The following is a 27,709-nucleotide window of genomic DNA, read 5'->3' as shown; positions in this document are numbered from 1 at the left end:
AGGCTTTTCCTCACACTTATAAATTGACCACCAGCCTCTCCCACAACTTATGTGGAATAACCCCAACAATCTCCTCCTTACATATCAGGCCCTGGGTCGGAGTAACGACAACCTGTTTCTTCCGTGGACTATTGGGCCGAGACTTGTTGGTTGAACCTGGGCTCTAATACTAATGTTGGGTGGTCTTGAGCCTCTCTCAACCCTAAAAGTTAGCTCAAGATGTGAAGCTTTCCCTCATATTTATAAACTGATCACTAGCCGCTTTCACAACCACTGAGGAATAACCCCAACATGCATAACAATGATGAACAATATAGAATCGAAAAGAGAGATTAAGGTGGTGTTTGGCAAAGCTGGTGAGGGTTGCCTAGACACTGTAGAGTGTCAGTATATGTGCCTTTAATAAAATGAGCTGGGTGAACCTGATGTAGAATTACCGTATTAGCTTTTAGTTTATTTCTTTTTGTTTTCCACCGCTTTCGATTACCCTCCATCTCCCTCAACTTTCTTTCCTCCATGTCTTCTCCTTCACGAAGACAGGTAACGTTGGAATATTTACAGGTAATGTTGGAATTGGGCTCAATGGGCCGGTCGGCATTGGTGAGCCAAAGTTCAGCTTGCTCAATGCAGTGCTGCAAGGTGTTCTTGTGCGACAAGCTCGAATCCACCGATAGCAAAATCAACAACCCGCCGAGCGTCAAAATCAAGTCCAAGTCCCGTTCTCCGAGTAGATCAGTGGTGGCGTCGTCGGTGACGTAATCGTAGGTCAGGCAGCACCCGCGCTCGTGCGTCCTCGCCAGCATGGTCGCCGTGAAATTGCTCTGGGGCTTGACGTCGAAGAGCGAGCCGAAGTAAAGCAGATTGAGGAGATCCTCCACAGTGCCTAGGACGGGTCGGTCGTTGTTGCGCTTGTCATGGTTGTTGTCTTCGGGGGTTTGGGGATGATTGTTAGCAGGGGCGGAGTCGGAGGAGAGCTGGTGTTTTTGGGCGGCGAGGGAGAGCTCCTCAGAGACGGCTTGGGAGAGGGGCTGGTGGAGCTTCTCGAGCTCGTCAATGAGTATGGTGACGGCGGGCTTGGAGCGGAGGACCTCCTCCTGCTCGTTGATGAGCTTTCCCTACGCGATGGCCTCCTCCATCTGGCTGATGCGGTTGAACTTTTGGCGTAGGTTTCGGATGCGCTTGTTCAACAGGCTCAGGACTGGACTTTTCGACACCTTAGAGGCCGCGCTCGCCGCCATTGCCTTCGATTGATTCGGAGGAGGAGAAGGGCTTTGCGTGCGATTGATAGGAGGGCACCACCGGTCTTTGGTGGTGGAAGAGGAAGGGTTTTGTGTGGGTATGGAAGAGAAAGCGGCTTTTAGGAAGGGATTTTAGGTGCGAGAGAGTGAAAAGGGATTTCAGGGATAGCTAGGGCAATATGGTCAAAAGGGTGACAAATTTTGAGGTTGAAAATTCAAAGTAGTCAGTCAACGGGTCAATGGTGAACAGTATCTGGGCCAACACCTTTGCCAAACAGGGCCTAAGAGAGAGTTGAGACAAAAATTTAATGTGGTTCGACAATGTGCCTACGTTCACAGAGAGCGTGGCTGTATTTTTCTATTAACGATTCAGGGTTACATCATAACATATATATAAAAAAACCCTAAACCCTAATTGACTGACTTATTTTGAAAATCTTCAAAATACCTTGTACCATACCGCAAGGGCAGCCTCGCACCCACAACCTAGTCGTTCCCCTCGTAAACTTAATTATGCTCATGGGTTAGTAGACTTCTGCTCCGTGAATGTCGATATCACGATGTTCACTCCACTTTCATCTACATGATCTTTCGCTAGTGTTCTAATATGAGCGAGTAGTTTCGACACTTCTAATAATATAAAGAAGACAAAGAGCATAGACGACATCACATGCGAAATGTGTTAAAAAGGCAGACAAAAGCTTCACACCCTGAAGTGGGTCCTCAGCCACCTCAAAAAGTGGGTCTTGTTCAGCCACTTTCTCAATTGATCGATAGATTACTTCCCCTCTTGTCTTTGCCTCATAACATCTCATTAACACACAAAACTCTCCCTCTCTGTTCCTTGCAGTTCTTTGCCATCCAAGAAGATCATACAAGATGGGCAGAGAAAGCATAGAAGAAGGACAACTCTCAAGCCCTCTACTTCCCAAAGAGAAGCATGAAGCATACGCCGGCGTTAGTGGTGGTGGTGAGCAGAGTGGACCCTCTTCCGCCACGGGTGCAGTTGTGCTTACTACTTTGGTTGCTGTCTCCGGTTCCTACGTTTTTGGTTCAGCTGTAAGTTTTCTTACTCTGGAGCTTGGTGTACCATAGTCAGCAGGGTCCCCATACGTGCTCTGCTCAGCATATTCCACGTGGTCCCACGTGGAATATGCTGAGCAGGAGCACAGTCCAAAATTCATGCATTTTCTAGGAAATGTAGAGTTGTCTAGGACAAGGAAAAAGATTACTGAACAATTCTAATAGCATAGTTCAAAATTCATGCATTTTCTAGGAAGTGTCGAAAATCGAGAAATTCTTATTGATGAATATTGAACTCTGACAAGGAAAAAGATTACTGAACAATTCTACTATCATAGTTCCAAACCATGTAAAGACTATTTACCTTACTCTAGAAAATTATAAAAACTACAAAATTAAAAATAAAAATCTTCGAACGAAGAACATGATGTCCTATATCAGCATTGGTTGAATAGAAAATGGAAAATGATTGGGGTACTGCATTTTTACTACAGTTTTCTTACAAACTTACGTGGCAATCAATATTTTATGGAAATGAGTGCCGTGCGACAGCTCGCATTTTAGTGGTTGGCCTTGAATGCCACAACAATTTGTACATATAGTAAGTGCCACATAACAGTCTACATTTTAGTGGCTGACGTGAAAAGTGTCGCATGAAGTACCATGCTAGTTTGTAAAAGAATTGTAGTACCTCTAGTCACACCCATACAAAATTTTTGTCAAGAGTTTAGAGATCAAATGTACGTAAGCTTAAGGCTAGCCAATAACTTCATGAAGAAATTTGAGGGAAAGAGTTTCGTTCGATTGAGTCCAAGGGATGTTCCATATAAATTCCCGAGAGCTTCAGTTGATAATTCAGTCGAAGTTCATTTGATCGAAGAGATGAGGTCTACCAATACTAATTCCCAAGAGGTTTGGTCAATATTTCGTTCAATTGAGAATGCAATATTTTGTCTCATTCGACCGAACTTAATGTTCGTTCAACCGAGATCGTGGCAGCGTAGTTTTGTAATTTGCTTTTCAAAGCTGCAACTTTACTTTTACTTAAGCCTAATAAGGATGGCTTGGCCGCCAAACTTTAGGAATTTTACAAGTTTTTCAATAAGAAACACTCTAGGGAGAGTTTTCCTCAATTTTCCGGCAAATTCCTTGATTTTTCTTGGTTTTGTGGGAGAGTTATGAGTTGTGTACGTGCTTGTAGATTCAGCTTTCTATTACGCCACGCTGCATCACAACTACTTACTTTCTCTACATTTCCTTGATGTGGGACTCAACTCACAATGTTCCCTCACAACAAAATGCATCTAAACTATCAGCATATAGATTTTTATATGGATAGTAACCAAAGTCTTTTATACTATTTGAGAGTAAGACTGCACTGGGTATCTCTATGTGCGATGCCTAGTGGTTGGATATGCTGACTACTGACAGAAATGGTGTATAAAACTAATTTTTTTGCAGATAGGATACTCATCATGTGCCCAGTCTGGAATCATGGAGGACCTGGGCCTTACTGTGGCAGAGGTGGGTGTAATACTATAAGGTTCTAATTACTCTTGCAAAATGTATTGTTAGAGCATTTTCAAGCATTTGAACTATCTTTATTGACAAATAATCACAGGTGAAGACTCCGCCGGTGATGCCCATTGTTGGGATTGCGGGGGCAGCGTCGACCCTGGGTCCTGGAGAGGAGGGGACGAGAGCCGTGGCCGATGCTCCGAGACTCTCGCCGGCAGTTTCGCCGGTAGTTCAGAGCGGCCCTGTCGAAGGCTTGGGTAGCCGCGTGGAGCGTACCGAAGCCCATTCTGACGGCAAGAAGAACTCAGTGCTTGCCGGAGCTTCCCATAGTGCGTCGTTGAAAGGTTTGGTGGTCCAAGGCTCGGCAGGTCAGACCCAGTTGTTGAAAGAGAAGTGCTCGACGATGGTGAAGAACGCAGAAACAGTGGAGGTAGCGCCGGGAGTGGATTCTGGCAGTTTGGTGGTCCAAGGCTCGGCAGGTCAGGCCCAGTTGTTGAAAGAGAAGTGCTCGACGATGGTGATGATCGCAGAAACAGGGGAGGTAGCGCCGGGAGTGGATTCTGGCAGTGTGGGGTCTCGTGTTATGCCTGGTGAGCCTCCTATCCAGTCGGAGTTGCTGTCGCAGGTCAGAGGGGAGGGAGTTATGGTTCCGGCTCTGACTGAGGATAATGGGCTGGTGCCGTGGGCGCAGGGAGATGGGCTTCAGGCAGGTCTGGAGGCTTGTGAGGGGCTGGGCTTGTTGCAGGACACTAGGACCATAGCTGATTACGCTGCTGGGAAGGTGGGCAGGGAGGTTAAAGCTCGAGTTGTAGACACAGATTTTTGTGAGGTCAGTATGCCTTCTCCCTTGAAGTCGTACGGGCCCAATGATGGGGGTGTGAATGGATACTCGGATTGGGTAATCCAGTGTGCTAATGAGATTTATCCGATTGTGGGGATCTCTTACACGGGTCACAAGTTACAATTGCTTGCGCTTTTGACCTTCTTGGAAGAGGAACGTCGGAACAATGAGATGATTTTGAATACGAGTAGTGGGGCCAAGGGTAAGAGGGAGATTAGGAATTTGGAGTGTTCTGTGAACTATGATACTAAAGGGGCGAGTTCAAGTCGCGGAAATAGGAAGGGGAGGGGGCAGGTGGTGTCATTATGAAGTTAAAGATACTTTCTTGGAATGTGAGAGGGCTGAACAGGAAGGATAAACGCCTGAGGGTGAGTAATATGCTTAGGGATTGGAAGGCCGATATTGTTTGTCTTCAAGAAACCAAGATTCAGGAGATGTCTCGCAGTATAGTCCGTAGTTTATGGGGGAGGAGTCATGTGGATTGGTGTTGTTTGGATTCTAGTGGGGCTTCGGGAGGTATTTTAATTATGTGGGATAATAGGGTGGTGGAGAAGGTCGAGGTTTGTGTGGGGTCTTACACCTTGGCAATCTCTTTTAGAAACAGTGGAGATCATTCTGTCTGGGCGTTTGCTGGGGTTTATGGCCCGAATCTCTATAGGGACAGGAGGCTTCTATGGGAGGAATTAGCGGGTGTTATTAGCTGGTGGGATATGCCTTGGTGTATTGGGGGTGATTTCAATGCAACTCGATTTCCCAGCGAGAGATCAGGTGATGCTCATTTAGACTCGTCCATGATGGAATTCTCGGATTTAATCTCGGATCAGGGGCTCATGGATCTTCCCTTGATTGGGGGTTTGTATACATGGTCTATTTCAAATGATCCCCCCCTATGGTCAAGGATTGATCGGTTTCTTATTTCTCCGGAGTTGGAGGCTCGGTGTCTAGGGGTTAAGCAAAAGAGACTTTCTCGCCTGTGCTCGGATCACTTTCCAATTTTACTAGAGATGGGGGAAGTGTCAAGAGGGAAGAGGCCGTTTAAGTTTGAGAACATGTGGCTTAAAGCAGATGGTTTTGTGGCCCAAGTGAAAAAATGGTGGGATTCATATGAGTTTCATGGTTCGCCAAGTTTCGTGTTTGCTAGCAAGCTAAAGGCCTTAAAGCTGAATTTGAAGATTTGGAACGAAGAGGTTTTTGGTAACCTTGATAGGAATAAGAGGATGCTTCTTGAAGAGCTTCGGTTATTGGATGCGAATGAAGAAAGTAGGGCTTTGGAGGAAGGGGAAGTTAGGAGGAAGGCGGATGTGGCTCGAGAGCTAGAGAATTGCATGCTTATGGAGGAGGTGAGTTGGAGGCAGAAGTCCAGGGTGATGTGGCTAAAGGAAGGAGACAAATGCACGAAATTTTTTCACTCCATTGCTAATTCTAATAGAAGATACAATTCTATGGACTCTCTCATGATTGGAGACAGCATCTCTTCAAATCCGTCTGAGATTAGTGAGTATGTGGTTGAGTTCTATCAAAGACTTTTTTCGGAGCAATGTCACTGGAGGCCTATGGTGGATGGTATCTCCTTTGATTCCATTTCGGAGGAGGAGGCTAGATGGTTGGAGAGAGATTTCGAAGAAGAGGAGGTCAGGAAGGTAGTGTTTAAAATGAATGGCAATAAGGCGTCGGGTCCTGATGGGTTTTCTATGGCATTCTTCCAAGTTTGTTGGGAGGTGGTGAGGGAGGATGTAATGAAGGTGTTTTATGCTTTTCATGCTGGGGAGAGGTTTGAGAAGAGCCTTAATGCCTCGTTCATTTCGCTAATCCCGAAGATTCCCGGAGCTACTAATCTCAGAGATTTTCGGCCTATTAGCCTTGTGGGAGGTATGCACAAGATCATAGCAAAGGTGTTAGCAAATCGAATGAAGGTTATGCTGGTAAGGTCATTTCTCAATCCCAGAGTGCCTTTATTAAAGGTAGGCAGATTCTCGATCCTGTCTTGATTTCTAATGAATGCCTAGACAGTCGGCTGAGATCTGGGGAGCCAGGGGTTATATGCAAAATGGATCTAGAAAAAGCTTATGACCATGTGAATTGGGGTTTCTTGTTATACATGCTTAGGAGATGTGGTTTTGGTGGGATTTGGTGTTCTTGGATTGAACATTGTATTTCTTCGGTGCGGTTCTCAATCCTGATTAACGGCTCGCCTAATGGTTTCTTCAGTAGCTCCAGGGGTTTGAGACAAGGGGACCCTTTATCTCCTCTGTTGTTCGTCTTTGTTATGGAAGCTCTAAGCAGAATGATTTCGGCTGCAGTGAACGGGGGTTTTATTGAGGGATTTCAGGTCGGTAATATTACTACATCTCATCTTTTGTTTGCGGACGATACTTTGATTTTTTGTAATGCTAGGCCTGCCCAGCTTCGGTATTTGAGGAGTGTGTTTCTGTTGTTCGAAGCCGTTTCCGGGTTGAAAGTTAATTTGGCCAAGTCGGAGATTATTCCAGTGGGGGATGTGGTCCAAGTGGACAGGTTAGCTGAGATTCTGGGGTGTGGGGTTGCTTCATTGCCTGTTAGGTACCTTGGTTTGCCGTTAGGGGCCTCTTGCAAGGCTACACATATTTGGGATGGAGTTATTGAGAAGATAGAACGTCGGTTGGCCGGGTGGAAAAGATCTTATCTGTCTAAGGGGGGGAGAGTAACCCTTATCAAGAGTACTCTCGTCAACTTGCCGACGTACTATTTGTCACTCTTTCCCATTCCAGGTAGTGTGGCAATGAGGATCGAGAAGTTGCAGCGGGACTTTTTATGGGGAGGTCTAGGCGATGAGTTCAAGTTCCACCTGGTGGGGTGGGCGAAGGTTTGCACCCCGATGAAGGAGGGAGGTTTGGGTATCAGGAACCTTAGGGTCTTCAATCGCGCCCTCTTAGGGAAGTGGTTGTGGCGTTATGGGTTAGAGAGAGATTCTTGGTGGAGGGCTGTGGTGAATGCGAAATTTGGTAGTCTTTGGGGAGGGTGGTGTTCCTTGGAGCCGGGTGGTCCTCTGGGGGTGGGGTTATGGAAGAACATCAGGAAGGGGTGGGCCAATTTCCAAAGGTTTACTCGATTTCAGGTTGGGGAGGGGTCTAAGGTGCGCTTTTGGCACGATCTGTGGTGTGGTGACTTGGCTCTTAAGCATGCCTTTCCAGGTTTATTTAGCATTGCATGCGCTAAGGATGCTTCAATGGCGGAGCATATGGAGGTGTTGGGAGGCACTAACCAGTGGAATGTGAGCTTTTCTAGAGAAGCGCATGATTGGGAGGTGGAGGTGTTGGCTTCTTTTTTCCAGGTGTTACATGCTACTCAAGTGAGGCGAGGGTGTGAAGATAGGTTGTGGTGGAATTCTTCCAAAAGAGGCCAATTCAAGGTCAAGCTCCTGTACGCCGCCTTGGCGAGTCCTGTTGGGGGAGGATTTCCGTGGAGAGTGTGTGGCGTACCCAAGCTCCTCTGAGGGCGAGTTTTTTTGTGTGGTCGGCGGCTTTGGGAAAAATTTTGACCCTGGACAATCTTAGAAAGCGACGGGTGATTGTGACAAACAGGTGTTGTATGTGCAAGAAGTCCGAGGAGACGGTGGATCATCTTCTCCTTCATTGCGAGGTAGCTTATACTTTGTGGTGCACCTTTTTCGGTCGGTTTGGGTTGTCTTGGGTGATGCCGAAGAGGGTTTCGGATTTTCTCGCTTGTTGGTGGTCTTCGGGGAGGAGGGAGAGTGCCGCGGTGTGGAAAATGGTGCCTACGTGCTTTTTTTGGTGTCTATGGAGGGAAAGGAATAATAGGTGCTTTGAGGATGTGGAGGGGACTTGGGAAGACATTTTAGCCTCTTGTTTTCAAACTTTGTACCTTTGGACCGTTGCGCATGTCTCTCCTGTTTCAATTAGTTATGATGATTTTCTTCTTCGTTTTTCTCCTTCTAGTTAGGTAATCCTTTTGTATACTCCCAGTGTACCTTGGGGCGCCTATACGCTTTTTAATAAAACTTCTTATTACTTATCAAAAAAAAATAACAGTTTCTGCTATGAAAATAAGATTTTCTTTACTTTTTAACTGTTTGTCTCAATTGATATGTATCCTTGATATTTTGTGAAAATTATTGTATTTATGCTCCTATTCTCCTTAAATATTACCTTAAGAGCAGGACTTCAGGTAATTTTAGAGTGACCTATCTTCATGAAGAAGTCACTGTTTGAGCTCCCTTATATGAAATGTTGTATAATATTTCTTTATGCAAAATCCGTTTGTTGAATCCTTTGTCTATATCCTTTTGCTTGCCCTATGCATTTCTGTGTCTAATGTTCTTGACATTATTTGTTCATAATGCAGTACTCACTTTTCGGTTCAATATTGACAATTGGAGCAATGATAGGTGCAATAGTGAGTGGCAAAATAGCAGATTACACAGGTAGAAGAAGTGTAAGTATTTCCATCACCGTGGAGTTATATCTAGTCGTTTTGTTAAGTGTCAAACTCCGAAAAGATCACAAACTTTTCAATTTTTTGGTTGTTTTGCAAGGCAGACAATGGGCTTCTCAGAGATATTCTGCCTAGCAGGCTGGCTTACCATAGTATTCTCTAAGGTTTTGAATCCTGACCAACTCATACACCCACACACCACCCTCACATTGTTGAATCCTTTGTCTATATCCTTTTGCTTGCCCTATGCATTTCTGTGTCTAATGTTCTTGACATTATTTGTTCATAATGCAGTACTCACTTTTCGGTTCAATATTGACAATTGGAGCAATGATAGGTGCAATAGTGAGTGGCAAAATAGCAGATTACACAGGTAGAAGAAGTGTAAGTATTTCCATCACCGTGGAGTTATATCTAGTCGTTTTGTTAAGTGTCAAACTCCGAAAAGATCACAAACTTTTCAATTTTTTGGTTGTTTTGCAAGGCAGACAATGGGCTTCTCAGAGATATTCTGCCTAGCAGGCTGGCTTACCATAGTATTCTCTAAGGTTTTGAATCCTGACCAACTCATACACCCACACACCACCCTCACATTGTTGAATCCTTTGTCTATATCCTTTTGCTTGCCCTATGCATTTCTGTGTCTAATGTTCTTGACATTATTTGTTCATAATGCAGTACTCACTTTTCGGTTCAATATTGACAATTGGAGCAATGATAGGTGCAATAGTGAGTGGCAAAATAGCAGATTACACAGGTAGAAGAAGTGTAAGTATTTCCATCACCGTGGAGTTATATCTAGTCGTTTTGTTAAGTGTCAAACTCCGAAAAGATCACAAACTTTTCAATTTTTTGGTTGTTTTGCAAGGCAGACAATGGGCTTCTCAGAGATATTCTGCCTAGCAGGCTGGCTTACCATAGTATTCTCTAAGGTTTTGAATCCTGACCAACTCATACACCCACACACCACCCTCACATTGTTGAATCCTTTGTCTATATCCTTTTGCTTGCCCTATGCATTTCTGTGTCTAATGTTCTTGACATTATTTGTTCATAATGCAGTACTCACTTTTCGGTTCAATATTGACAATTGGAGCAATGATAGGTGCAATAGTGAGTGGCAAAATAGCAGATTACACAGGTAGAAGAAGTGTAAGTATTTCCATCACCGTGGAGTTATATCTAGTCGTTTTGTTAAGTGTCAAACTCCGAAAAGATCACAAACTTTTCAATTTTTTGGTTGTTTTGCAAGGCAGACAATGGGCTTCTCAGAGATATTCTGCCTAGCAGGCTGGCTTACCATAGTATTCTCTAAGGTTTTGAATCCTGACCAACTCATACACCCACACACCACCCCCCCCCCCCCCCCCCCCTCTCTTCATTTGGTTGTCTCCAATTCATGAAGCTATGGTCACTAAGCAGAATGATTAATGCACACAGGTGCCCTAATGTAAACAAATGTAGTTAGGTTGTCTTGGATATTCTATGACTGAAAAATAACTCTCTCTCTCTCTCTCTTACACGTAGAATATTTAATTGAAAGCAATTAAATGGAGGGTGAATTGACGGAATTAGGGTTTGAACTTAGGACTTCTGACTCAAATACCATGTTAAATCACCACTATCCCAAAAGCTTAAGCTGATGGGAATGAATAAATTTAATCATTTAATCAATACTTCAACAAATATTTGGTGTTTCTTTAAAGGTCCCTTGGTGGCTTGACGTTGGGAGACTGCTTGTAGGTTGTGGGATGGGACTTCTTTCTTATGTGGTAAGTCGTTGAGTTGCAATTCTAATGGATTATCTTTAATGTTCACAAGAAATTTAATTGCATTTCTGTTTGCAATCAGGTACCTATATATATACCAGAAATAACACCCAAGAATCTTCGAGGAGGGTTTACAACTGTTCATCAGGTAGAGCAAAATCCTCAAAAATTTGGAAATCAATGTAAACTCAGCACTCATTCACCTACTAACTGTTAGTTCAACTGTTGATGATATGTTGTGGTGTATCGTTCACATATCTAATTGGAGCTTTTGTGAACTGGCGGGTTTTAGCTCTGATTGGTAATTTTCTCTGCTCTTGTCCTGTATTCTTTTCATTCGAAGGTAATTTCATAATTAGGGTGCACTATTTTTCTTTATTTCAGGAACTATTCCATGTCTAGTACAACTTTTTGGTCTACTTTTCATTCCAGAGTCACCAAGATGGCTGGTAAGTTGTGCAAAATTTTCGCAAAAAAAAATAAAATTCTCGTGATGTGCTCTCCAGATATGTCTTTGAATATTGGAAAAACAAAAGCGTTCTAGTGTTATTCATTGCTTCTGATATTGAACAAACATATCTAAATGGTATAAAGTGGCAAATTCAAGCATTGATGACATGCTTAATTGATGATTCTATTTATTTGCAGGCAAAGATTGGTAGAGAAAAAGAGTGTGAAGCTGCTCTACAGCGCCTTAGGGGGAAGAATGCTGATATCTCCCAGGAAGCTGATGAGATCAGAGTAATTTCTTCACTTCATACGTCAATACTCTTTGTTTCCAATTTAACTATCATAATTACAAGCTTCAGCCTAGATTTTATTTTTTCCAACAATTTTGCTTAGAAACAAGCATTGACATGGTTCTCAAATTGTCTTATAGGACTATACAGAAGCTAGTTTTCTTGACTTATTCCAATGGAAATATGCTCATTCACTCATTGTAAGCTTTCTGAAGTAATTACTGTGGCATTTTTATTTTATTTTTGACACTTGTTTGATCCTTTTATGGCTGACATAAAAACGGGTTAGGTTGGAGTTGGCCTGATGGTACTACAACAGTTTGGAGGGGTCAATGGCATCGCATTTTATGCAAGTGCTATATTCATATCAGCTGGTAGGAAAAGGATCGTTTTTTAATGGTACCTAGATTTGACAGGAATCAGAAGAAAATTGAAGTTGATTATAGGAATATGTGGTCTATGCAGGGTTTTCTGGTCGTCTTGGGACTCTAGCAATGGTTGCTGTTCAGGTTCTTAAATCTCTTAGTACAATTCCAGCTTATGCTTATGCTTATGTTCTTTAAGATGATGTTGATAGTCCTCTGCAGATTCCAATGTCGGCATTGGGCGTAATTTTGATGGATAAATCTGTATGACGACCGCTTTTACGTACTGGTAAGAAGGTTGATAAGTCTAATTTTTTATGCAGTTGAATGAAAACCAATTCTGAAGCCTACTAATCTTCTCAGGTTTCTGCGGCCGGAACATGCTTAGGTTTCATTCTTGTAGGGTTGTCCTTCTTCTTCCAGGTTTTCTAGAACAAATGTCTCTTTGAATTCTTTTTCATCAATTGAATAGAGCGTTTCTTGCAAAAAGTAATGCTTCAATTGTGTAGGACCTTCAAAAATGGACGGAGATCGCTCCAATTTTAGCCCTTGTTGGTGTACTGGTAATGCAATTATCCCAAACACAGTCTCTGGTTTTTTGATAATATATACTAAAGAACAAACAGAGTGGAAAATTTTTGTTTTGCTTGTCTCCAACTTTGGTCAATTGTCTTCCTATTCCTTCAAGTGTGGAAGTCCTATGATTTTTAATGCTCCAAATGAATACTGTTTAGTCTAATTACCAGTAGCATTTATGAAATACTTTTTTTTTTTTTCTCTCTTTTGAAGTGTGAAAACTGCCCTCAAAGGAATCAGTATCCTTCTTCATCTAATTTTGGCCATCCATCACCCTTTCTGATCTACATTTGCATATTTTGAGCGAAGTTATTGGAGATTTGATGATTGATTTAGCTGAATTCTGTGTCAATCTGTTTGGTTCTGCAATCAGGTATACACAGGATCCTTCTCATTAGGCATGGGAGGAATTCCATGGGTTATAATGTCAGAGGTTTGTTAACCTTATTACACCTCAAAATTCATCCTTTATGATCAAATAGTTGCAATTAAGGCAGATAATTGACTGAAAAAGAGTGATTTCTGTCTCAGATATTTCCCATAAATATGAAGGGCTCGGCCGGTAGCCTTGTGACATTGGTTAGCTGGTTAGGTTCTTGGATTATCTCATATGCTTTCAACTTCCTAATGGATTGGAGCTCAGCAGGTAATGCTTGATCACTCTCTCTCCCTCTACAGAGTTGTTATTTTGGGTAGGAACTACAATATTATCACTTCTTCTTTTTTTTTAACATTTATTTTATGTTTTAATTTTTGTGTCAGGAACATTCTTCATATTCTCAACCATATGTGGCTTGACTGTCCTGTTCGTAGCAAAGTTGGTGCCAGAGACTATGGGGAGAACACTAGAAGAAATTCAAGCTTCGATGAATCCATTTTCAGCAAAATGATGAATTTGGCATGTACCATGCACAATCACAAATCTGTGTGCTTGGATTAATCAAATGATAGGAATCTGTGGGATTGAATTGATCGCTTCGAGGGGTCGGACCTCAATTCGATTTGAGTATTTTCCATGATAAATTGTCATGCCGCGGCATCTACATCCTTTTATAGAGAGGATTTCAACTTATTTTAGGAACATAAATCATTATAGAATAGCCTACTAATAATTGCAATTATGCAATTATTAAGATTATGGGATATATTAGAAAAATATTGTGGGAATATTAGGGAGATCCTATCATCCTCCCCCAACCATTCCCCTATCTTTGTTGCATTATGATACACTGGAATGTTTTCAAGTGTTTAAACTGTTATCAATTCAAATCTTTATGCTGCATTTATTATAGGGAAATACTAGGTGTTCTTCTAGTATTCTCCTAGTGTTCTCCTAACTGTGATGTGGCTTTTAAAATTACCGTTGAATCATTATTGACTTTTAATTTATTGGTGATTTTAGAAGCTACATTACAGTTGGGAGAATACTAGGAAAACACTAGAAGAACACCAAGTATTTCCCTTTATTATATATTGTTAAATGCTTTTAAAGTGTTTTAAATGTTTTACAAATGATTTTGTCACTCACAAATGGGTACGGAAACATGTTACACATCATTCTTTCAACTATTTTTTAACAATCTCTTTTTGCATATCTACTTGATGAGTAATAATATAGGGAGGACTAGAGTCTTCCTAGAGTCCTCCCAAATATGATGTGGCATTTGAAATCACCATTAGTTAAAATTCAATAATGATCATCTTAAATTTAATGATAATTTTAAATGTCACATCACATTTGGGATAACTCTAGGAGGATTCTAGTCCTCCTTATAATTACTCCAAATTGATCCACCATTGGATTTGTGGACTCATGTGGGTCTCACAAAAATTTAATGGTAGATTTGTCCATTCACTATACAGAAATGGTTGAAAGATAGTTGAGAAAATGAGTTTTATCATTTCTCAGGGTACGTATGCTGAAGTATGAAAGAGAATTTTCAAACAAAGAAAGTTCTAGGGTAAAATACATTTTACCCCCTTGAACTATCCACCCATTTGCACTTTGACTTCTAATGTTTAAAAAGTGACACTTGACCTCCCCCTCCAAACTCCCAAATTGTTGCAATTCGACCATTCTGACTTTTTCCCAAAATGCCCCCATCCCAAGTTAAAAAAAAATTAAAAAATTAAAAAATTAAGGGGTGGCCAGCCACCCCAGTTGGGCGAAGCCACCCCAGACCGGACACCTCTTAATTTTTAAATTTTTTCTTTTAACTTGGGATTGGGGCATTTTGGGAAAAGAAAAGTCAGAACGGTCGAATTGTAACAATTTGAAAGTTTGAGGGGGAGGGGGGGTCAAGTGTCACTTTTTAAACATTGGAGGTCAAAGTGCAAATAAGTACTGAATAGTTCAAGGGGGTAAAATGTATTTTTCTCAAAGTTCTAAGTAAGGAAAAGGTACCCTAGCCTTCAACGCATGCTAATGTTATATGATTATTGAAAATTTAAGGAAGTAAAGAATGAGCATGTGTGAGGTGGAACCATATTTTAAGAAAAGTATTTTAGTACATATGTTATATGATTATTGAAAATTTAAGGAAGTAAAGAATGAGCATGTGTGAGGTGGAACCATATTTTAAGAAAAGTATTTTAGTACATTTGGCCTAAGAATGAGAGAAGCACAATATTGAGCTAAGATGAAGCGCACCACACTGAAGTTACGATTACGTGAATATATGACCATTAATATGTTTGCAATGCTGAGTGCACATAGTAGTTAATTGGCTAGTTAGGGCACATATGTGGCCATGGGTGTTGCCATTTGATCACACAATCCCAAGCATACGGGGTGTAGTAGTACGCAAGACCATAAGTAACAAGTGAAACGAAAATATTTTACTCCTTTAGAAATTATAATTTATGTCAAGTTTGTTAAAAGAAATTGATTTATGAAATCTTTCTCCGAACTTATGTTTTATTAAGAAAGATTTAAGTTTTTTTTTTTTTTTTGAGTTCAACAAGAAAGATTATGTTTAGTATTAATTATTAAACTTTAATACTCCAACATAACAACCTAATATTATGTGAAAGCATTCTAATACCTACAACTCCCAATTGTTCAACAACGTTGTTATCCTCATCATGCATATGTATATCAGAGAAAGGTATGGAAGTGTTAGGCTTGGGTCCACATACCTAATAGTTAGGCTTAAACATGTCCAACAAGTATACAATTAAGGTGGGCTTACAGTTCATGAATATACCTAATAGTTGCAGCGTTGCAAGCTAGCCTTCAACAGCTGTGGTATTATTGTTCAGCACCTTAACTGATTGCCGTTTGTGGATCCTATGTTTCTGTGCTAGCTGCTGCAAACAAGACATTTGTGGATCGATCATATTTACCTTAACAAATTGTTGTGCCAGAAATTTAATATGTCATTGTGTTTCGTATACAATGCATAGAAATTAAGCCGAAGTACGAGTCCCTGACGCCATCCCTCTGAAAAAAGCCCCTTGACACCACATGATTGACATGTTCATGCTTAGCCACATTAAATCCAATCTCCACTCCAAATTTCCTATAAAGGATGAACCAACACAAACCCAATAATCCCTATAATTCTCTCTTTCTTTCTTTTTCTTTTCTTTCTTTCTATGAATGGCTGAACCAACTCCTACACAACCGCAGCCGAACCGCGGCTCGGACCATCCTGTCCACAAGACCCTAGCCAGTGTGGCCAACCTTGCTAACCTTCTCCCCACTGGCTCTGTCCTTGCGTTTCAAGCACTCACCCCTTCATTCTCCAACAATGGCGCGCTCCTGCCAACTTCCCAACAAGTGCCTCACCGCATGGACCATTGCATTTTGCGCCATCTTTTGTTTGTTATCCTCATTTACTGACAGCTTCACCGACAAGCAGGATGGAAAGCTCTACCATGGCATCGCCACATTCAATGGCCTCTACATCTTTAACTACAATTATGGTGATCAGGATGTTAAGGAATTAGACAAGTACAAACTCAGCTTGGTTGATTTTGTTCATGCCTTTTTGTCGCCTTTGGTGTTCATGGTTTTTGCTGCTACCAACTCCAATGTGCAGAGCTATTTCTTTCCTGAAGCAGGAGCTAATGAGAATGCACTGATGATGAATTTGCCATTAGGAGCCGGGTTATTCTCCAGCCTTCTCTTCACACTTTTTCCAACTAGACGCAGAGGCATAGGAATATGGGATATATATACAACCTTGTGAGTTGTGACCACCCCTCATAGTCACAGTGATGATATATTTGAGGCTTATATATATATATATATAAAAGATGTGAGATATGTTATCTGTTTTTTAATTTTAAGAATAAGAAATATTCATTATTGACTTGTCTTGTATTGCAAGATCAAGATTGAATTTTGCATGCATGTGTGCATGATTCCCTTTCCTTTGATGATGAGATGATTGTGTTTTTCCTTATGGAGAGTTAACTTGAGCTATCATTTTGACTGTAGCCTTATACTTCCCCTTAAGCGAATGGGCAAATGAACTACCTTAAGCTTGTCACAAAGCATGATAAATCGAGAAAAGGAAAGAGTCAGTGAAAATGTTCGCAACTCAATCTGTCATACTGATATATTAAGCCGATAAATGATTGGTGTCAATAATTTGCTTATATTTTCCTCATATTCTTTTTCAATTTCAATAGATCAACCACTAGATTTGTGGGGTTCACCCTTGACTTATGTGAGGTCCATATAAGTCAACAAATCTAATGATTGATTTATAAGATGAAATGAAAAATATATATATGTATGAGAAAAATATTGACACCAATCATTTTTCTATCAAACCACATGATCTGTTGTACTGATATATTGAGTAAACAAGTCCTTGTTTACCACTTTTTCTCTTAGAAAGTACTCAATCAATCTCAACGTGGTTAGTGTGGATATGAAATAATGGATTGGAAGCTAGCCAATGCCAAAGCATTAGTGTGGTCACACCACAAAATTAGTAGTGTGTGAAAAGAAATCTGAAGATCTTTGAGAAGCATATGAATCAAAAATAAATTTGTGATGGTGATTGCCATTGCCTAATATTCATCCTCTGTGTTCAGTTACTATACTACTTCTTCCTTCTTTGCACTTCAAGAAACTAAGCAAGAGTTGAACAATACTCCAAAACTAGTAGTTAAGCGGCAATCATCTGGATTTTCTGCCCAATTCGAATCACAGTAGGTTTGAAGATGAGTGGACCTTTGGTGTAATACAATGATCAATCATTCCCTTTAAGTATTTGAGTACCCTCATCGTTGTTGTTGGTAAGGATTCTACAAAAAGTCGGACTGGCGGGGAGCTAGAACCTAGTGAGGTGTTAGGGAGGTGAGCGAGGAGCTTGTCTGTGTAAGGAGTCTAAAATGTTACAAAGGGTTGTAAGTGTTTCAGAAGATTTTGGTCAAATTGGTCACATGCAAGGCACATGATCATTTTCTCATCCATTATAACGGCTAATATAGTGGCTTTTTTTACAACAAAAAATAATTATTTGATGTATATATCCAAGTATCACACATGTCAATCCGTATGAGACTCTTTTGAAAACGGTTGTTAGTTTAAGGGACTTAAGTATATTTTTCTCAAATGAAAAATTAAAATTATTAAAAAAATACCAAAAATTAATGATGGCCCTTTTCATCAAGTTATTTTTTAATAACGTCAAGGGGATTTTGGAAATAAAATGCAAAAGTGTTTTATTTGACACGCAATGATAGTATAAGCTCTAATACACTTTTTAAAAAAATTTAGAGGCATAAATAAAAATATAGTGATAGTTTAGAGAACTAATTAAAGTATATTTGCTCCAAAAGAAAACTAAAAGTTAAGATAATCAAGCCAATTTTCGCACTATTTGGAATTGTATGCCTCACGTCATTGGCAGGCTTAACCATATATGACAATATATATGGAGGATCAGTTCTTTCCATTTTGTGTTTTTTTCTTGCTGAGCTGATATTCTGAAATTCCAAGAAACCTGAAGAACAGTTATTTGATGGTTTTGGTGATTTAAATGATGAAAACGTACTTTTTCGTTTAGAATATGATTCCAATGCACAACCAGGGACTTTGTTACTGAGACATGTTCTCAATGTCGTTCAACACTGTAATTGTTTCCCTTTTCTTCTTTCTTCTTTCTTTTTATTTTTTAATTTTTACTTGGTAAGATTTGTACCTGAATTTTTTACCACTTATAATGCTATTATTTTATTTTATTTTTTTGAAAAATATGGAACTTCCATTAATGAAATTTCATGAGCATAAAGCTCTTACATCACAGAGTAGACAGCTCTAAAAAATCGTAACCAAAAGCTATGAAGATTACAAAGTCAGAAAAATGACTCAAGCTTCCGCTAACCCATGTACAATTACATTTAAGGAATAGATCTATTTCGTGCAGACTAGATCTAAAACATGGGTAGCCCAAATACAAAACAAAAATAAAAACAACTAGAAGCTAAAAATCCGGCCGTGAGAGTTAAGCCCCCACACCGACCTACTCCATCATCAACCCAAAGGCCAGGACAACAAATCCATCCTCAACTCGAAGGCTAGGACAAAAAAAACAAAAACTCCACAAGCAGCAGCGGAGGAGCATGACATTGTAGACATCCATTCAGAATACACACCTTGGTCGAAGAAGACGATCAGATATAAAGTTAAAGAGACTAGATCTAGATCTAGATCTACAAACTAGATCTAAAGCAACCTGCCAGAAACGAAGATCGGTGGAGCCTACAGAAAAGACACCGAGCACTGCTACCGTAAAAGGTGATGAGGGAAGATCTAGATCTAAATCTTCCCTCCTCTTAAAGTTCTTCTTGGTGTTGTCTAGAAGAAAAGAGATAAGGAATTCTAGAGAAAAGACAGAGTCTAAAATAACAAGACAGTTTATAATGCTATACTATTAAAACATAAACTAATGCAGTCAAAAAAGAGAGGAAAAAAAAACTTTATATATATATATATTCCATCTTAATGGGCATCTATCTTGATGTTGCAATATCGGATATCACTGTCTTGACATAACCATTTGAAAGGACCAAACAAATTGCTTTTCTTGATTCTTATGGCAAAACAATTGGGCCATTGAAGCACTTTCTAACCTGCACATGATTGACCACAGCTCCACTATCCATCCAAACTCTTTTTTTTTTCATCGCTTTTGTAATTACTACCTTAAATTTTAAAACATTTGCAATGTCGCCCCACTTGTTAGAGTTTGAGGTGAAATGGCATTTATACCATGTAAAATTAATTTATAAAAATACAAAAAAAAAAAAAAAAATTAATTAATTAATTAAATAATTTTTTTAAAATGGATATTTTGAAAATTTTCAAGGCTTCTGTTAAGATTTAACATAAAATTATAACGGATGGACGACATTACAAATATTTTAAAATTTGATATAGTAAATTGAGAATTTTTAAACTTTAAGATTAAAGCGATGAAAATTGAGAGATTAAGCAAAGTTTTTCCTAAAAAAGTAATGCATTTTCACTCCCAACTCTCTCTCTTTCTCAACCTCTTAATTGCCTATATAAAGCTTGCTCTCACATGCCAAGAACACCAACACAAAACTCTCTCTCTCTCTCTCTCCATGGCTGATTCATATTCTATTCAAGTTGATGAACCAAATCCATCTATACCTCTTCTACAAAACCTGCAGCAGGATCATGTTAGCCATCAAGCCTCCATGGCTGAATCGCCTATGGTAATTGTGGTACATCCAAGCACACCATCAATAATGAATATTGATCAATCTTTGCCGCAATCAAACCCATCAATAATGGTGCCTGCAGGAGGCTCACTTCATCACCCCACGGCCGAACCAACCTATGTCGTGCTACCAAACCCACCTATACCATTCCCATACAATGGCTCCAACCTCACTTGTGAAGTAGCTAATTGGCCACAGCCGCCCAACCCACCAAACCACGACTCCAACAACATGGTTCAACAACCAGACTTACGACCAATACAGCAACCAATCTTTATAAATATGTCTGCCCAAGCACAACCAATGAACCCCATGATCGGAGCACCAACAGTACAACCGCCGCCAAACCACGATCCGCAAGAAACCCAACAAACCCCATCAAAATCTGCGCCATCACCGTCACCATCACCATGCCACAGCCTCACCGATCAAAAGAATTACCCACCTTCATTTCCAATACAGAAAAGAGCACCAACTGCAAGCAGTGGCTTAAGAAAACAAAAAATGGCAAACGCAGCAGGCAACCTGGCAAACCTCTTACCCACCGGCACGGTTCTTGTGTTTCAAGCGCTGATCCCATCTTTCACCGGAAACGGAAAATGCCAAATCTTCAACAAGTACCTCGTCGGATTCGTCATCGCATTTTGTGCCGCCACTTGCTTCCTCTCTTCCTTCACCGACAGCCTCCAGCATGGCGACAAGCTGTATTATGGCTTTGCCACGTGCAAAGGCCTCTGCGTCTTTAACTACGATAATCGCCCGGAAGAGGAAGGAGAGATCAAGAAGGAATTGGAGAAGTTAAAAATCGAAACCTTAGACTTTGTTCATGCATTTGGTTCCCTCTTTGTGTTCTTGATTTTTGCTGTCAGCAGTACGGACGTGCTACTCTGTTTCTTTCCCGAAGCAGATCATGAAAAGGAGTATTCCATTGTCATATATTTGCCACTTGTCGCCGGAGCTTTGTCCAGCTTTTTGTTCTCCATTTGCCCGACTAAGCGTAAAGGGTTGGGGTACGCAGACACTCCACGCCGCTGATGCTATACATACTCTCACATTTTTATTCCTAGTTTCTCGCATTTATACGTGGCTTTTAAAATTATCATTGAATTAAAATTTATACTCATTATAAATTTAACTGTAGTTTTAAAAACCACGTATAAGTGTGAGAAATTTGGTGTAAAAAAGTGGAAGTATATGTAAGTTATGTAACATTACTCACCTCAAATTTATTTTTGAAGGAGTTGAAATGAAATGTGATAATAAAATAATTTTGATTTTGATTTTCTTTGTATATTGTGTTGTAATATATATATATGAGTGTGCACGCGCACGTGACCACTTTTATCATCTATTTTAACGTTGATAGAGTGGTCTTTTTGACACGAGATGGTAGTTTTTTAAGTTTGGTGACGTAAATGAAAAGATTGTTGTGGGTACGTTGAGGTTTGATCTTGAACATCAAAGGAATGAAAAATGGCTTCAATGGCCTGAATTAGAACATCATCTTTTATGACCAGAACTTTGACTTTAGTGAATTTGGATGACATTGGCTATTATGACCAGAGCATGGACATCATGGACTTTGGCCGACAACGGCAACTTTGGCTAGCAACAGCTACTATCGCAGTAACTTGGACATCAACTATTTTGGCAAAAAATGTGATGATGAGGGTGCTCCAACGGTGAAACATGTGTTCAATCCGACGATAGCGCCAACTTTAATCAATCAATCACTCATTAAGTAAGAGTGATAGAGAGGAAAGAAAGAGGCATCCCTTAATTAAGACTAGATTTGGTAATATGTAATGAAGATAAACCAATGGCTAAAATGTGGAGTCGACGGGTTTGAGTACAACACCACAAAATTGAGTTTAAAAAAAAAAAAAAAAACCGATAGTGTTGTTGGAGAACTTCGCCAAGGCACTGCCTGCGTGGGTTTTAGCCCACACGGGCGGTGCTATCACTAAAGAGAAAAACTACAGGATTGAATGGCGCTAGCCTATAGCTCTGATATCATAATAGAACTCAAACAAACTCTGATTATAATTGTCTCTCACACTTTTTAACATTGCAGACTTATTCATTTATTTAAATAGAGACATTCTTACATGTGTATATATTAAATAACAATTAAATGAAACCACATTAATTGAAGCTATCATTTTCTGTAACTGTTAAAACGTGAAGTAGAATGGACTTTGATAACATTTGAAATTGATGGAAGTAGGGCTGTAAATATACCAGTCCGTTCGACAACCCGCTCGATACCCGCGCGGATTACTCGAGCTTGATATTGTACAAACTCGTTTGTTACTGTAGAAACTCGCTCGATTAGAAAATGATACATACCCGACTCACTTGAGAAAACACGATAGAGGCTCGTGAGCTCAGCTCGTTTAAAGCTCAACCGGTTCGTTTGCCCGACTCGTTAGTTCGGTTATATATATATATATTAATTTAGGGTAAAATCTACTTAACCCCCTCAAACTACGACAATCTACCATTAAACTATTAATTGCGACAATTTACTCTCAAAACTATCAAAATAATGATAATGCACCCCAAATTTTAACAAAATGACAAAATTAACCTTACTAAAATAAAAAAGAAAATTGAAGTTTATTATAGGAATATGTGGTCTATGCAGGGTTTTCTCGTCGTCTTGGGACTCTAGCAATGGTTGCTGTTCAGGTTCTTAAATCTCTTAGTACAATTCCAGCTTATGCTTATGCTTATGTTCTTTAAGATGATGTTGATAGTCCTCTGCAGATTCCAATGTCGGCATCGGGCGTAATTTTGATGGATAAATCTGGACGACGACCGCTTTTACATACTGGTAAGAAGGTTCGTAAGTCTAATTTTTTATGCAGTTGAATGAAAACCAATTCTGAAGCCTACTAATCTTCTCAGGTTTCTGCGGCCGGAACATGCTTAGGTTTCATTCTTGTAGGGTTGTACTTCTTCTTCCAGGTTTTCTAGAACAAATGTCTCTTTGAATTCTTTTTCATCAATTGAATAGAGCGTTTCTTGCAAAAAGTAATGCTTCAATTGTGTAGGACATTCAAAAATGGATGGAGATCGCTCCAATTTTAGCCCTTGTTGGTGTACTGGTAATGCAATTATCCCAAACACAGTTTCTGGTTTTTTGATAATATATACTAAAGAACAAACAGAGTGGAAAATTTTTGTTTTGCTTGTCTCCAAGTTTGGTCAATTGTCTTCCTATTCCTTCAAGTGTGGAAGTCCTATGATTTTTAATGCTCCAAATGAATACTTGTTTAGTCTAATTACCAGTAGCATTTATGAAATACATTTTTTTTTTTCTCTTTTGAAGTGTGAAAACTGCCCTCAAAGGAATCAGTACCCTTCTTCATCTAATTTTGGCCATCCATCACCCTTTCTGATCTACATTTGCATATTTTGAGCCAAGTTATTGGAGATATGATGATTGATTTAGCTGAATTCTGTGTCAATCTGTTTGGTTCTGCAATCAGGTATACACATGATCCTTCTCATTAGGCATGGGAGGAATTCCATGGGTTATAATGTCAGAGGTTTGTTAACCTTATTACACCTCAAAATTCATCCTTTATGATCAAATAGTTGAAATTAAGGCAGATAATTGACTGAAAAAGAGTGATTTCTGTCTCAGATATTTCCCATAAATATGAAGGGCTCGGCTGGTAGCCTTGTGACATTGATTAGCTGGTTAGGTTCTTGGATTATCTCATATGCTTTCAACTTCCTAATGGATTGGAGCTCAGCAGGTAATGCTTGATCACTCTCTCTCCCTCTACGTACAGAGTTGTTATTTTGGGTAGGAACTACAATATTATCACTTTTTTTTTTTTAACATTTATTTTATGTTTTAATTTTTGTGTCAGGAACATTCTTCATATTCTCAACCATATGTGGCTTGACTGTCCTGTTCGTAGCAAAGTTGGTGCCAGAGACTAAGGGGAGAACACTAGAAGAAATTCAAGCTTCGATGAATCCATTTTCAGCAAAATGATGAATTTGGCATGTACCATGCACAATCACAAATCTGTGTGCTTGGATTAAACAAATGATAGGAATCTGTGGGATTAAATCGATCGCTTCGAGGGGTCAGACCTCATATCGATTGAGTATTTTCCTTGATAAATTGTCATGTGGCGGCATCTACATCCTCTTATAGAGAGGATTTCAACTTATTTTAGGAACTTAAATCATTAAGATTATGGGATATATTAGAAAAATATTGTGGGAATATTAGGGAGATCCTATCATCCTCCCCCAACCAATCCCCTCTCTATGTTGCATTATGATACACTGGAATGTTTTCAAGTGTTTAAACTGTTATCAATTCAAATCTTTATGCTGCATTTATTATATATTGTTAAATGCTTTTGTAGTGTTTTAAATGTTTTATAAATGAGTTTGCCACTTACAAATGGGTACGGATTCCCAAGTATGAAAAAGGATTTCAAAAATCATATAACACATGCTAATGTTATATGATTTTTGAAAATTTAAGTAAAGAATGAGCATGTGTGAGGTGGAACCATATTTTAATAAAATTTTTTAATATGTTTGGCTTAAGGATGAGAGAAGCATGATACTGAGCTAGGATGAAGTGCACAACACTAAAGTTACGGTTATTAATATTGAGTTTGAGGAGCCAATATTGAGTTAGACATACCTCACATATTTACATTAACAAATTGTTAATCATCTGGAAAAGAAAACGAGACAATATTTTATCTCTAAGACTGATGGTCTAAAATTTGCAGAAAACCAACCAAAAGGTTGGTCGATCAACTAAAAGTAGTGGTAACATTTGTTAAGCCAAACCTTAACTTCATACAAATTGTTAGCTATATATATATATATATCCGTTACACGGATATACACCAAACTAGGGAGGCCATCCATGATGATGTAAACTAAAGGAACAAGCAAAAAAATTGCTTTAGCTTATATATATGTCATTGTGTTTCGTAATGCATACAAATTAAGCCAAAGTAGGAGTCCCTGACGCCATCCCTCTGGAAAAAGCCCCCTGACACCACATGATTGACATAGGCACATTCCATCCAATCTCCAGTACTCCAAATTTCCTATAAAGGATGAACCAACACAAACCCAATAATCCATATAATTCTCTTTCTTTCTTTCTTTCTTTCTTTCCATGCATGGCTGAACCATCTCCTACACAACCTCCGCCAAACTGCGGCTCGGACCATCCTGTCCACAAGACCCTAGCCAGTGTGGCCAACCTTGCTAACCTTCTCCCAACCGGCTCTGTCCTTGCGTTTCAAGCACTCACACCTTCATTCTCCAACAATGGCTCCTGCCAACTTCCCAACGAGTGCCTCACCGCATGCACCATTGCATTTTGAGCCATCTTTTGTTTGTTATCCTCATTTACTGACAGCTTCACCGACAAGCAGGATGGAAAGCTCTACTATGGCATCGCCACATTCAATGGCTTCTACATCTTTAACTACAATTATGGTGATCAGGATGTTAAGGAATTAGACAAGTTCAAACTCAGCTTGGTTGATTTTGTTCATGCCTTTGTGTCGCCTTTGGTGTTCATGGTTTTTGCTGCTACCAACTCTAATGTGCAGAGCTGTTTCTTTCCTGAAGCAGGAGCTAATGAGAATGCAGTGATGATGAATTTGCCATTAGGAGCCGGGTTATTCTCCAGCTTTCTCTTCATACTTTTTCCAACTAGACGCCGAGGCATAGGAATATAGCATATACAACCTTGTGAGTTGTAACCACCCCTCATAGTGATGATATATTTGAGAGTTTTATGGATATAAGGAAATAATTGGAACCAAGTGTGATTTAATTTAAAGGCATATATATATATGTGTGTGTGTGTGTGTGGGGGGGATGTCTTTATATATATATACAAGATGTGAGATATGTTATCTGTTTTTTTTTTTTTTTAAGAACAAGGAATATTTGTTGGGTTTTAAAGTGCCAAATTCAGTGACAAAATACATTCATCTGCAATCCCGTCTGCAGTGCATACATACGAGGTGTTGTGTCAAGAGAAGACTTAGAAGATGTAGTTGAGCTTAACCAATCATAATAGAAGACCTATATGATATGGTTAAGTTTAATTAAATCGGAATTCTTTAATTCGACTTAAAATCAGATTTGATTAAATTTCGATCATACACATGTCTCAATATTTAGATCATAACTTTCGGCTCAAGAATTAGATTGAGGTGAAATTAGTATCAATGGAAAGCTAACACAAAATTATACAAATCTCTATGAAATAAGATTTTCACAATTCGGAACTTAACTATGTCAAAATCGTCCCGCAAAATAAGAACGAAAATATGGACGAATCCTATTCCAACTAAAACTAGTTTTTCTTCCCATTTCAACTAGTACTAGGTTTTCTTGTAGTCTATATATAGAGAGTTGTTATGCACGAAATTTTAAGGAATTCCACATAAGAATTCCATGTGCTAAGAGAGCGTTTAAGATATTAGGCGTTAGGGTTAATCTCTCTTAGAGTTAAAAGTTGTGCCTTCATCACAGATCATATACAATCGAAGTCTACCAGAGTTCCGGTAAAGGAGATCAAGTAGAAGGATTGTGCCAGATGTTCTGGAAAGGTCACTGCGGAAGAAGTCAAGTAAGTCGCTTGTCTTATGCAAGGGAATGTCAATTGCTAAGGTTTTGTAAATGTGAACTTCTTGTAATCCTTATACTTTTGTAGTTGATTGATTTCCTAGGTTTGGCTGCCCCGGAAAGGTTTTACATTTTAGAAAGTTTTCTAAATGGTTTCCTCTTCATAACCAAAATATCTGTGTTTATGTGATTTATTGTTTTACATATTTTGGTTGTATGATTGTTTAATTTTTAATTCCGCATATTATTTGCATACACCTATTCAACCCTCTTATAGGTGTCATTTGGAGTACTCGTTTATAGGTTTTTCAATATTCATTATTGACTTGTCTTATATGGCCTGATCAAGATTGAATTTTGCATGTGTGCATGATTCCCTTTCCTTTGATGATGAGATGATTGTGTTTTTCTTTGTGGTGAGTTAACTTCAGCTGTCATTTTGACTGTTGCCTTACACTTCCCCTTAAGCGAATGGGCAAATGAACTACCTTAAGCTTGTCACAGAGCATATATGATAAATCGGGAAGAGGAAAGAGTTGGTGAAAATGTTTGCAACCCGATATGTCATACTGATATATCAAGTCGAGAAATAATTGGTATCAATAATTTGTCTATATTTTTCTCAAATTCTCTTACAAATTTAATAGATCAACTATTAGATTTGTGGGGTACGGTCCATTATTGACTTATGTGGAGTTTACATAAATCCACAAATCTAATAGTTGATTTGTAAGATGAAATGAAAAAAATATAAGAAAATTTTTGACACAAATCATTTCTCTATTAAGCCACATGATCTATCATACTAATATATTGAGTCAACATGTCCTTGTTTACCACTTTTTTTCTTAGAAAGTCATAA

The 27,709-nt window shown here is 39.3% G+C and overlaps 3 pseudogenes; 2 read left to right on the top strand and 1 right to left on the bottom strand.

The window, feature by feature from the left end:
* Positions 1 to 332: 332 nt before the first annotated feature.
* LOC132168959 (uncharacterized) lies at positions 333 to 1,238 on the bottom strand (annotated as a pseudogene).
* An 855-nt stretch (positions 1,239 to 2,093) lies between these two features.
* On the top strand, positions 2,094 to 24,231 carry LOC132168662 (sugar transporter ERD6-like 5; annotated as a pseudogene).
* Positions 24,232 to 25,382: 1,151 nt separating this feature from the next.
* LOC132168958 (protein DMP3 pseudogene) lies at positions 25,383 to 25,949 on the top strand (annotated as a pseudogene).
* The last annotated feature ends 1,760 nt before the right edge of the window (positions 25,950 to 27,709 follow it).

This window comes from Corylus avellana, chromosome 1, assembly GCF_965113065.1.
Source record: "Corylus avellana chromosome 1, dhCorAvel1.hap1.2, whole genome shotgun sequence".
Taxonomy (NCBI): domain Eukaryota; kingdom Viridiplantae; phylum Streptophyta; class Magnoliopsida; order Fagales; family Betulaceae; genus Corylus; species Corylus avellana.
This window is presented reverse-complemented; position numbering and strand designations above follow the sequence as displayed.